Source organism: Panthera tigris, chromosome A1, assembly GCF_018350195.1.
Source record: "Panthera tigris isolate Pti1 chromosome A1, P.tigris_Pti1_mat1.1, whole genome shotgun sequence".
NCBI classification, from domain to species: domain Eukaryota; kingdom Metazoa; phylum Chordata; class Mammalia; order Carnivora; family Felidae; genus Panthera; species Panthera tigris.
The window spans coordinates 165,779,435-165,792,203 of record NC_056660.1 but is presented as its reverse complement, the minus strand read 5'-3'; positions in this window follow the sequence as shown (position 1 = coordinate 165,792,203).

Below are 12,769 nucleotides of genomic sequence, written 5' to 3'. Positions count from 1 at the left end.
TCCTCTAGGTTTTTGATGATTCTGTATCTCACATGTAGCCTTTTCCTCCATTTTGAGTTTATTTTTATGTATGGTGTAATAAAGTGGTCTAGGTTCATTCTTCTGCACTGCCTGCCAGCATTACCTTGATTCCAAAACCAGACAAAGACCCCACTGAAAAGGAGAACCACAGACCAATTTCCCTGATGAACATGTGCAAAAATTCTCAACAAGATATTAGCAAACTGAATCCAACAATATATTAAAAGAATTATTCACCACAATCAAGGGGGGGTTATTCCTGGTTTGCAGGGCTGGTTCAATATCCACAAATCAACCAATGTGATATATCACATTAATTAAAAAAAGAATCAGAACCATGTGACCCTCTCGATAGATGCAGAAAAGCATTTGACAAAATATAGCATCCTTTCTTGATAAAAGCCCTCAAGAAAATAGGGATTGAAGGAATATAACTGAAGATCATAAAGGCCATATACAAAAAACACACAGCTAATACCATCCTCAATAAGGAAAAACTGAGAGATTTCTTCCTAAGGTCAAGAACATAGCAGGGATGTTCCTTTTCATCACTGTTATTCAACAGAGCGTTAGAAGTCCTAGCCTTAGCAATCAGACAACAAAAAGAAGTAAAAGGCATTCAAAATCAGCAACAAAGAAGTCAAACATTTACTCTTCATAGACTACATGATATTCTACATGGAAAACCCAAGTACTCCAAAAAACTGCTAGAACTGATACATGAATTCAACAAAGTTGCAGGATATAAAATCAATATACAGAAATCTGTGACTTTTCTATACACCAATAATGAAGCAGTAGAAAGAGAAATCAAGGAATTGATCCCATTTACAATTGCACCAAAACCATAAGCTACCTAGGAATAAACTTAACCAAAGAGGTAAAAGATATATATGCCGAAAACTAATGAAAGCTTACGAAAGAGATTGAATAAGACACAAAGAAATGGAAAAACTTTTCATGCTCATGGATTGGTAGAATAAATATTGTTAAAATGTCAATACTACTCAAAGCAGTCTACATATTCAATGCAATCCTTATCAATATAACACCAGCATTATTCACAGAGCTAGGACAAACAATTCTAAAATTTTTATGCAAATTTTAGAAAAGACCCCAAAGAGCCAAAATAATGTTAAAAAAAGAAAACCAGGGGCACCTGGGTGGCTCAGTCGGTTAAGCGCCCGACTTCAGCTCAGGTCATGATTTCGCGGTCTGTGAGTTCGAGCCCCGTGTCGGGCTCTGTGCCAACAGCTCAGAGCCTGGAGCCTGCTTCAGATTCTGTGTCTCCCTCTCTCTCTGACCCTTCCCCGTTCATGTTGTGTCATTCTCTATCTCAGAAATAAATAAACATTAAAAAAAATAAAAAAAAAAAAAAAAAGAAAACCAAAGCAGGAGTCATCATAATTCTGGACCTTAAGCTGTATTACAAAGGTGTAATCATCAACACAGTATGGTATTGGCATAAAAACAGACACATAGATCAAGGGAACAGAATAGAGAACCCAGAAATCGATCCACAAATGTATGGCCAACTAATCTTTGACAAAGCATGAAAGAATATCCAATGGAAAAAAGACAGTCTCTTCAGCAAATGGTGCTGGGAAAACTGGACAGCGACATAAATTCTTCTTTCTAACTTATCTTTTAACTCAGGCAAAATCTCAGTAGGCAAATCACACTGTAATGGGAACCAAAACTACTTCCTTTTGCAGTAGGAACTGCCCTGACACCATCCTCTGTGATTGACCCCAAGACGATCAACTTGACCTTTACTGCTTACCTGCACATACTCACCAGACCTTTGACCCACATTTTCTTTTTTAAACCTAGAAATATTTTCAGCACTTTGGAAACAGTCCTGTGATGTTAGTCTTCTGTCTTCCAGGGTTAGCCTCACTGAAATAAATTCTTTTCTTGTTTCACCACCACTAGTCTCTCTGCCTTTGGATTTTGTCAGCAGCAAGTGGTGGAACCTGGTCTCATTGGGATCCCTGAAGCCAGATGCTACTGTATCCCTGGGCCATGGTTACATTATCTATGCAATAATCTCCTGAGAATCCATTAAAATAATAATGTAAAAATTACAAAATATTTACATAGTAACTCAAACAGAATATCAAATGGCCGGTAGAGACCTTAAGATCTATTGAACTTCAGTAGTCACAAGGAAATGCAATTAATACTTCTGGATACATGTCCAACAATTGCTTTGTGCATGTGTGTGTGTTTCACGAAAAAGACACTTAAAAAGATAGTGAAACTCTTTTCATAGCTCAAACTGGAAATAACCCAACAATCCTCTTCACTGGGGTGAATAGGTGAAGTGGTATAATCATACAATGAAATTTTATACATAAGTGAAAGTGAACAACATACAACTACAAGAGTCTCACAAATATGTTGAATGAAAGAAGTGAGGAAAAAAATTACACTACTTGATTCCATTTACATGCATCTCAAATAAATTAAAAATTAATCTATAGTGTTAGATGTTAGGATAGTTATTCTGTGAGTGGAAACAGTGATGAAACCACTTTATACACAGACTCTGGGGTACTTGCTTCTTGATCCGCATGCTGGCTACCCAACTGTGTTCAATTTGTGAAAAGTCGTTAAGCTGTGTACTTGTAGAGTGTTACTTTTATGTATGTGTTTTGTGAATATTTTTTTCAACTAAAAATATCTGTAAAATTAAATTTCAGAGATGGAATTAAATGTAGTGAAATGTGGTCCCTAAGTGCTCCAAAACATGAAAAGATTTTAAAAAGACATTGTTCATTGGTAGTAATACTATTAATAGAAGATACTCAATTATCTGTACCAATTATGTATATATGTATACACAGGTATATATCTATATCTATCTAAGTAATCTATCTACCTACCTATATTCTTAATCATTCATTTATATGATTTGATTTAAGAATCAGTATTATTAGCGTTACGATTATGGACTAGGACAGAAAATTTTGGTGTTAAAACTTTTTGAAATTATAGAAATGTTCATGTTTTTCTAATGTTTCATTTCAAAAATTGCATTTATCTAATTGATTGTGAGAGGAAAAAAAAAACAGTTTTAGCCTTAAATATTCAAAGCAAATAACACACAGTTCCTTCCAGTACTGATGCTAAAATGAAAGAAATTTTCAATCTTATCTTCTGGGCAATAAGTCTCATAAAAAAAGCCATTTTTCTCTAATAACATTTACATATTTTACTTTCAGTATAAAAACTCAAATTTCATCCTTTTTGAAAAAATGCAGTTTTATATGTAATTTTTTAAATTGATCCTTAAGCACTAAGAGCATGAAAAAAGTTACTCTTAATATATATCCATTTGCTACAGGGAATAAGTCTTTGTAGGTAAAAAAAAATAATAAAATGAAATGAAATAGAAATAAAGAAACTTCCTGGAATTGGGCATAGCTTCTAAATGTTTTATTGTGTTTGTAATATATTTTAATTCAACACTATTTTGAAAGTCACCAAGGTTTTAGTTTTCCAAAAAATTTAGCTGTTGCCAGAAATTCTATGACAGTTCTTGGAAAATAAGGTGAATGAATTGGAAAGCTCCATTCTATTGCCTGAGAATCAAAAGGTCTAAGATGTTGGTTAAAGGAAATGAATGAACCATAGTTTGAACCATAGCAGACATAAACTGTCTGCTTTTCCCTTCTGCTCCCCATGAGCTGTTAGCCAAAAGGAGAGTATAGACCACTTTCCTGGTGCATTTCCACTTAAAAATATGAAATAAATAAATGATATGTATTTTACAATTATATATTTAATTGTAGTAAATAAATTAGAATCACAATCAAAGATGAAGCAATTCTTCCCGGCACATTGTTAACCACAACTGTGGGAGGCAGAATAATAGCCCTCCAAAGATGTCCATGTCTTGATCCCTGGGACTAGGGAATATGTTCAGTACATGACAAGGAAAGCCAAACTTTTGACTAAAGGTTGCTAATTGCCAGGTAGGAGGATTATTTTGGATTATCTAGGTGGGTTAAATGGAAAAGAACTTGGGTGGTAGTTGTTGGCTTTGAAGATGGAACAGGCTCATCAGTCAAGGAATGTGGGTTGCCTCTAACAGCTGGAAAAGTTAAGAAATGGATTCCTCCAAAGAACCTCCCAAATGGAACACATCCTTACCAACACCTTGATTTTAACCTAGTGAGAAGTGAATTGGACTTGTAAACTACAGAACTTAAGATATTTTTTTTGTTGTTTTAAGTCACTAAATATGTGGCAATTTGTTATATCAGCAACAGAAGATTAATACAACTCTTATGAGCTCTATTTTACAAGCAGCAAAACAGGGATGTTGTTGCAGTCAACTCCTCAAACTGCATGGGCATGGTCTGGGCACCAGAACAAGTGTTCAGCAGTTTGTACAAAGCTGGGTAAAGAATCTCAAACTTATCCTGGTTTATAAAATATAAAACATGTCTCCACAAGCACATTGGTGTTGGAAAGCAAAAGAATATGCTTCACTGTGCACTGTTGGGGAACTGGCAAAACAAAGATTGGTTCCAACCAGAGCTGCTAATGCTGTCATTGAGGCCTGAAAAGCACCTGCTTACACATCATCTGCTTTAGTACCTCTGTCTCTAGTTATTGGGCAATGTTTCAAACAGTACATTTTGTGCCAATCCAAAGCAGATCTATCTGCATTTTCTGTAGATCAAGCTCTAAGATCAGAAGGTCATTGTTGACTAGCAATAACTCAGAAGTATTTTAATACGTGATTCAAGGAAAAAGATTGATGTTTGGGCTATTGTTTGACATGGAGTAATTCTTACTGATGCAAAGGTAAATGAAGAACCATGTAAAAGAAAAAGTTAAATTCCCCTTTTGCTGTAGCCTATAATTGTGTTCTCTCAGAATACAAATAAACCGAGGAAAGGAGGCTATCAGAGTCAAATATGTTGGAAAACTGCTGAAGTTCAGTCCTGCCAAAGTTGGCATCAGATTGAGTTGTCTCTGGTACTCTTTGCCAACAGCCAAAATGTAAGCCACAGAGAGAATAACTTCACATGGAGATCCTGAATCTGTAAAAATTGTTCATTCATAAATTGGCAAGAAGTAGATGGAGGAGACAGATTATATAGAATGAAATTCCAAGATGGGAGTGCATAATTACTGAACTATAATTTTAATGAAAAAATGTACAGATTTGTTACCAAGGTCTATATACAAATACAAAAGAGAAGAAGAAAATGTTGGGTTTATTCATATGCAGTGTATGAATCATTTTCAAACAGGGGTATTAATTTTGATAGTATAAGCCAAAGCATAACATGGTCATTGGATTAATTGGATCCTTACAAAATAGGTCAGATTGTGAAGCTTGCTTCAGCAATTTTTTTTCTCTCCTTTTGCAGTGATGCAAACTAGTGATGCAGGGGTAGACTGAGATAAAATGTCTGAGTGGAGTCTCTGTGAATCTAAATTTTTCCAGGTTCAAAACACTAGGGAAGTGAAAGTGACATTTATGTATTTTATAACTTATTTTCACTGTCTGATTATTTCAGATTGAATGGAGTTATGGAAATATGGGACCTTCTGACACCTCATGACTGATGAACTATAGCTCTGATTTTTATGATGATTGATTTTATTTTTCAATTGTTTTGATTTCTGAAAATTTAAACATCCACTTAGCGTGAGATTGATAATGGTTATTTGTCATGTAGAAAATCTGACTTAGATTTATGGAATTGCTTGACATATTTCAGACCTACTTATACATGTGAATCCCTATTATTTTGTTCATATATGAATTTGAAATAAAACAAGAATATCTGCTATTAGATTAGCATGAGAAGGGCAAGTTCTTATTATTGGTACCACAAATTCTAGTGATAAAAATACTGTAGTTTATTATATTACTCCCAGAAGAATGTGTGTGTGTGTGTGTGTGTGTGTGTGTTATTCCCCTCCATATAAGCCCCTCTAACAATATCAAATTAATTCAAGAATGACTGCTCTGAGGGGATGAACCACTATCAGCTCCTCAAATAAATTTTTAAACAGTCTTTGTGTGTAATAAAAAAAGAAGAAGAGTTCATTCTTGGCCCCAGCTGGCTAGCAGGCATTTATTATCTATGATACTTACACATGTCACTGTGAGTTCATCAAATCTAAAAGATTTTTCACTTTCACTTGAAATAATCATAGAAATTTTGAGTTGGAACTGACCCAGGACATAACCTTGCCTAACTACCCACCCAAAGTAGAAATTATCAATGTCAGTATCTCTGACAAGTGGTCATTCATTATAGATCTCAGATACTGTAAGTGACAAGAAACTCAGTGTTCTTTGAGTCAGGTCATTTCATTGTTGAATAGATCAGTTTTCTAAAAATATTGTCTTGTAAGTGATCTGCATCTTCTTAATAATATCTATTTGTTCTTTATCCAGTCTCTGTAGCTCTAAGACTAATTTTAGCTGCTCGCATCGTTCTCTCGCCCTTGTCTCAACATTCCATTACTTTTAATTATATCTTTGCTCTTTTGGCATGTTCTCCATATTGGTCACCATGTTTTGAATACATGCTGATTTTTCATGATATTCTTAAATTTTGACTTGAAAACAGTATTGTTACTATTTTAGTATAGACTTCAGGGTGAGATATTGGCTCTCAGTCTTTTGAAGGCAGTTATTTCATCAAATACTATGTTTTTATTATTATTTAAATAGTTTTCTTTTCTTGGGCCTCAAAATAGACTTTTTATTTCATTTTATTCTGTTTGAATTCTATCCAAGCACACAGCTCCCCAACTACCAAAACCCTTTCTCTAACCCTCCATTCACACATTGTGTGCAATAGTTTTTTTCAAGTGTATTTATTTTTTTTGAAAGACATACGCACACACACACACACACACACACACAGAGCAAGGCGGGTAGGGGCAGAGAGAGAGAGAGGGAAAGAGAGAATCCCAAGCAGGCTCTGCACTGACAGTGCAGGGCTCGATCTCACGAGATGTGAGATCAAGACATGAGCCAAAATCAAGAGTCAGCCACTCAACCAACTGAGCCACCCTGGTGCCCTGCAATTGTTTGTTTGTTTTTTTTTTCTTTTTAACCATGAATCCAATACTTTACATTTCCCTAATGCCAGGGCATATAATTGTATTTATTATTATTTTTTTTTCTTGTAATGTGGTGGTAGTTATTCCTCCAGTGTAGTATAATCTTTTCAAGCCTGGCTTCTGGATCTTCATCCAAGTCATCCATTAAAAAGAAAAAAGTTTGATAAGAATGAGACCAAAGATGAGAAGTCTCTTTCCATTAATCATCCTTAATGTAGCATCTCTTTGATATGATATGTAAATCTTCTTGTTAGTTGGATAAAAGTTACCAAAAAAAACCATAAGGTCATTAGAATTTCTAGGCATTTTCTCATTATACATGTTCTGACCTGAGCTTCAACTCCTTTTAATGTGTTTGTTTTACCACTTTATATTGAAGGACAATTTTATGCCCCATTTTATGTCATTAGGCATGATGTACTCTACTATTTATTTATTTATAAAACGTGTTTAATTAAAATTACCCAGATCTCTTAGGAACTATTTCTGCAGTCTAACAATCCCCAGCTTCTACTACCTTAGATTAATAAGTAGGCTATCTGTGAGTACTTACACACAGTTAGAATGTGATATAAGAATAAAGACTTAAAAGAGTGAGCAATAATCATGATGAGACATACTCGGAGCTTTGGAGAGAAGTTACCCGAGTTTACGAATTCAACCAGTTGGATCAATATATGGCACATGCTGAGATTCACAGTGTCTTTTTTCTCTATAACACTTTAAGATGTTCTCATTCAAGTATACCCTTCAGAAATCTATTAGCTCACCAAGAACATAAATGGAAAGCACATACCTAAAACAATATGAACAAAACAGAATCCTAGGTTACAAAGGAAATTTGCTGAGGACATTAATATTATTACTATTATTTATTTCAGGTATCATTTCTGTGGCTGTTTGTTTTAAAGACAAAATATTGTATTAGGAGGGGAAAGTAAGCCTACATTTAATTTAAATCTTGTCCTAATCCATGCATATATCAAAAACTGAAAACGGGATTTAACCTTTAACTATTCCCCTTAAACAGAAAATAATTACAAAACAGAAGCTTGTAAGGAAATTGGAAAGAAATGAGTAGTACACACTTGTTAAATCCCAAAACTAACATTTTAGAGCAGCCTTACATTGGGTAAGATAGGTGTAAATACATCATTATAATAAAATAAGAGAAGACCCAGAACATAAGTCTAGACAGGAGACAGTAGTAAATACTTAAGTAGATTGTATCTCAATATTGGCTTCATGAGGTACAAAATGCCTGAGTCAAGGACTGTTCCTTCCCCAAACCTCAAACATCTGAGAAAACAGTGTTTAAAAGCAAGAGTGAGAACCTGAAACCAGAATCTGAGCAACAGGAGAGGATGCTTGTTCCCCTTTAAACAACAACAGAGGGCCTCTGGAAGGAGAGAAAAATGGATTCTGAAATCTGGGGATCCAACTCCATCTGTGTGAGCTTGGGTTACTCTCCCACTTCCTACTCTCTCCAAGCTATAATTCTCTCCCTAGTCCTCTTTTGTTCTTCCTTGTCTTCCTCCTTCCTTTAATCCTCCCTTTTCCTTTTCTTCATCAATATTATCCTAAATTCCTGCTAGGAACTTTTCCAAGTCTTAAAAATATGCAGATGAAGAACTCTAATTTTGGTGAAAATGGAGGGAAATGGGCAATAGGAAGGGATCGTTCATTTATGTAGAATCTACCTTACACACCTCATTTTGCTCCACTGTCACAATAAGACTGGTTCTAACACATGTGGAAACTAGGACTCACAATTTTTAAGTTACCAGAAGCTTGGATGTAACTAAACAAATTATCTTTCAACTCAGAAAATAAAGAAATCAGCAACCTTAATAGTGTGGAGATGTTATTAATGAGTTATAGGAGGAAGACACCCAGTGAAATTTAGGTATGTGTGCTAGGGACAGGGGAAGATGGAGTGGTCACAAAAGGTTTGGTGAAGGTGATGGGAACCTACATTTGAGGAAGTACATTAAATCTATGGATAATATGGGAAATGGAGATCTGGGCACAGCAAGCTGTAATTGCCAAGGCACAGAACCATGAGAAAACATTGGCCATTTGATGAACCGTAATTTATGACATATACCTGCATCACAGGATACATGGCAGGAATGGTAGTCACAGAGCTTGAATAGAATTCAGGAACAAGATGAAGAAAGATCTGGTAAAATATGGTACTAAATTTAAACTTTAACAAAGGCAGTGGTAATCCACATACAGATTTTTAGCAGAGTAATTGCGCAATCAGATTGCACTTCTAAAATTTACTCAGAAATAATGAGGAATGGAGAAAAATAGTTTAGGAGAGAAATGATGATGAGTACTGAAGCATGGTAGTAAATGTTGGCAGCACTTTGAGAGATATTCTGGAGTAACTAATTTTGTGCCCAGCACAGCCCTTTTTAGAGTAATAGACAGACAGATGGCACTTATAAAACCTTGATGCGTGGTGATTAGTCTCTACATTTATATATATTTTTAATGAGTAAGAGGGAAGAGTTGGCATCTGTATATTATAGCAGCACATTGCTTTTAAAATAACATACATTTTCAAAGATTCTACTAGTAATGCAAAGCAGATTAATTTTTCACCTGAATGTATTGCCAATTGCATGTGCACCATACGTCTGCTTATATCCCACGTGCTTCCCACGTGAATCATGGTCTTTGTGCCGCACAGACAAAAAAGTTTCACAAAGTAGATTTTAGTGACATCTAATGTATTTTCTTTACATAGTAACTTTCCGTTACAAATCAGTTCTCTTCAAGATTCATCTCTAATTAAACAAACCTAAAACAAAAAGTAGTTATAATTCATCTACTACGATATGTTTTGCTGTCCTAGGAAAACTAAAAAAAAAAAAATTCATCTGTTTAACAACCTTAAAGTATATCCCATGGTCAAACACCACTCTCTATTTCTATTTTGGTTCCATGGAAGTCCTCAGTTATTAAAAGGAACTTTTAATAACTTTGCTTTGTACATTATTCCAAATTTTATCCATAGCTACCTAAAGTTTTTCAGCCCCTGAACTTGATCCTGGTTAAAGTCTGATTGTTATTTTCATATCAATATGCTTCCTCTCATTGCAAAATGAAGTAGAGATTTGTAGGTGCTTTTGTATAAGAATGTATTTCATCCTATTCATTTATTTTTTTTCCCCTTGGTATTAGATTTTCCTAAATGCAAAACATCTTTTTTTTTTTTTGCATCATTGTATTTATGGATGTTGTTTTCATTCACCTGCCCCATGTTTTTTTGTTTAACGTATTTCACATATGGTTGTAAATCCTGAGTCTGTCCTCTTCTAAGCCCAGTATCCTTTGACCTACCTTCTAAATTTTGTTTTCTCATTTAGTTTTCTAAACAAAACATGCTCAAAATAATCTGTTCTTCCCTTAGTACTTGTATCACTTTATTTCTTTTTTTTTTTATATGCACTTTTAATTTTAAGTCCTCGTGTTTTCCTTCAATATTATTGCACCATCTGCCTTTTGCCATTTTGGAATACAGTACACAAAAGTTCCTCTCTGTTGTATTTTTATCTATACTTCAGACCAAGTATGTTCATAATACAGTACATTTTTCTGCCTTTAAAACAAATAGCCAAACCTATAAAATAGGCCCTATTGTTGTCCTCCATCACCATGGTTATTGCAGCTTTGTATTCTAAGTTTTTTGGGAAAAAAGAAAGACACTAAGAAATACTGAGCCCAGATATAAAGGTCTTGGAGCACAATGTACACAGATGCTCAATAACTGTGTGTTTCCGGAGTTACACATGCAGAAAGGCAGGGGCTGGGAAGAATTGTGACTGAAATCTGTAAAGCATGAGCAGTGTGAACTGACAAAAATTCAGCCTTTCCTTCTTTCTTGTTCTGCCAACGGATAAACTTACTGAGACAGAAAAATAACCATGTACTTCATTATGGTAATCAATAAGAATTTTTGTTGAAAATGTATTGTGTGCAGAGCGCTGCTCTAGATCCTTGGGGATATAAAGAGTTATAAAACACAGATCCTGCTGTTAAGTGTCTTTAATTTAGATGAAGAGTTAATATTTATATGATATATAAACCATATTTTTTGGATCCAGAAAAGAAGGCAAGGGAATATTTCACTTATTATAAAAACCAGACTGATGGGAAGTTAAACTTTCTGATGAGTTCACATGATGTTTCCACTTTTCTTTGCTCTGTGCAGTTTTCTAGTCTTCTTTAGGGAAAAACTTCAGGCTTAGCTATACCCAGACTTGGCTGTAATGTAGGGGAGGGGAATTCTCTTAAACATACACACATGCACATGCATGTGCATACTTACAAGTACAGCTATGATATCTTTAGGTAAACTTATATGAATTCATTTTCTCTGATCAGCTGAGCAGTTCAATGGAGATAAAGAAATCATACTTCTATGGATAGAATAAGCAGCATTAGTATATTTCTAATTTATATGGGCATAGCATAAGTTGAGATTGCCCATCTCTATATAGATATTGTAGAATAAACAAATGAAAATAAAATCAAAGTTACGTCTTCATAATACTTTCGTAAAAATTATTTTAAAAGGGTTTAATATAAAAATGAAACTATAAAATGTATTAAAATGTTGGGAAATGTTTAGAAGAGAGTATTGCTAAGTATGCAAAACGTTCTACTTGATAAATATATGTAATAACTTTTTTTTGCTTTTCACATTAAAGTATTTACAAACAAATAAAGTGAACATGTCATAGTATTCAATGAAAGAATTAGGAACTCATCTCTGTAGTAAGATCTTAGCGTTTGTCTTTTTTTCTCTCTAGTTCGCTATTTCACTACATCTATAATTTAGCTATCCATATATCTGTATGGAAAGACATGTCTTTTTTTTTAAGTTTATTTATTTATTTATTTATTTTGAGAGACAGAGACAGAGAGAGTGCGAGCGGGGGAGGGGCAGAGAGAGAGAGAGAAACCAAGGAGGTTCCACACCACTGTCAGCACTGAACCAGACGCCAGGGCTGGACCTCATGAACCATGAGATCATGACCTGAGCAGAAATCAAAAGTCAGATGCTTAATTGACTGAGCCACCCAGGCGCTCCAAAAATGTCTTTAGGGTAATCTGGTGAAGTATAACTTGGTGCAGTTTTTATTTTTTCTCTATTTTTTCCTTTGTTTTCTAAATTTTTTTGCAAAAACTAGATACTGGTATCTTTACAATAACCAGAAAGAGTGGCAGTTTTATGCATAAATTTCCATAGTCTTCTAGAAAACTAATTGTGTCAAACTATTTTAAGAAATTTAAAATGACATAATCCTCTAGAGGCTTTTATTTATTTGCGTGACTCTGTCCTAAGGAATCAGTCAGACATAATCAAAGATTATTCACACAAATAGATTGATATCAGAATTACTGGGAAGCATTTGGAAAGAATCTAATTGCAAACAATCGTAAAATGCTTAAATATTGTTTGAAATAATCATGAGACGGCATATTCTGCAACCTGTTAAATATTTAATGATCTGTTCACAATATAAGATGAAAATAAATAAATACAACTATTACATACAATGTAATATCAATATTGGCTCCTACACAGACACACATTCAGGCCCACATAGCATTTATACATTCAAAG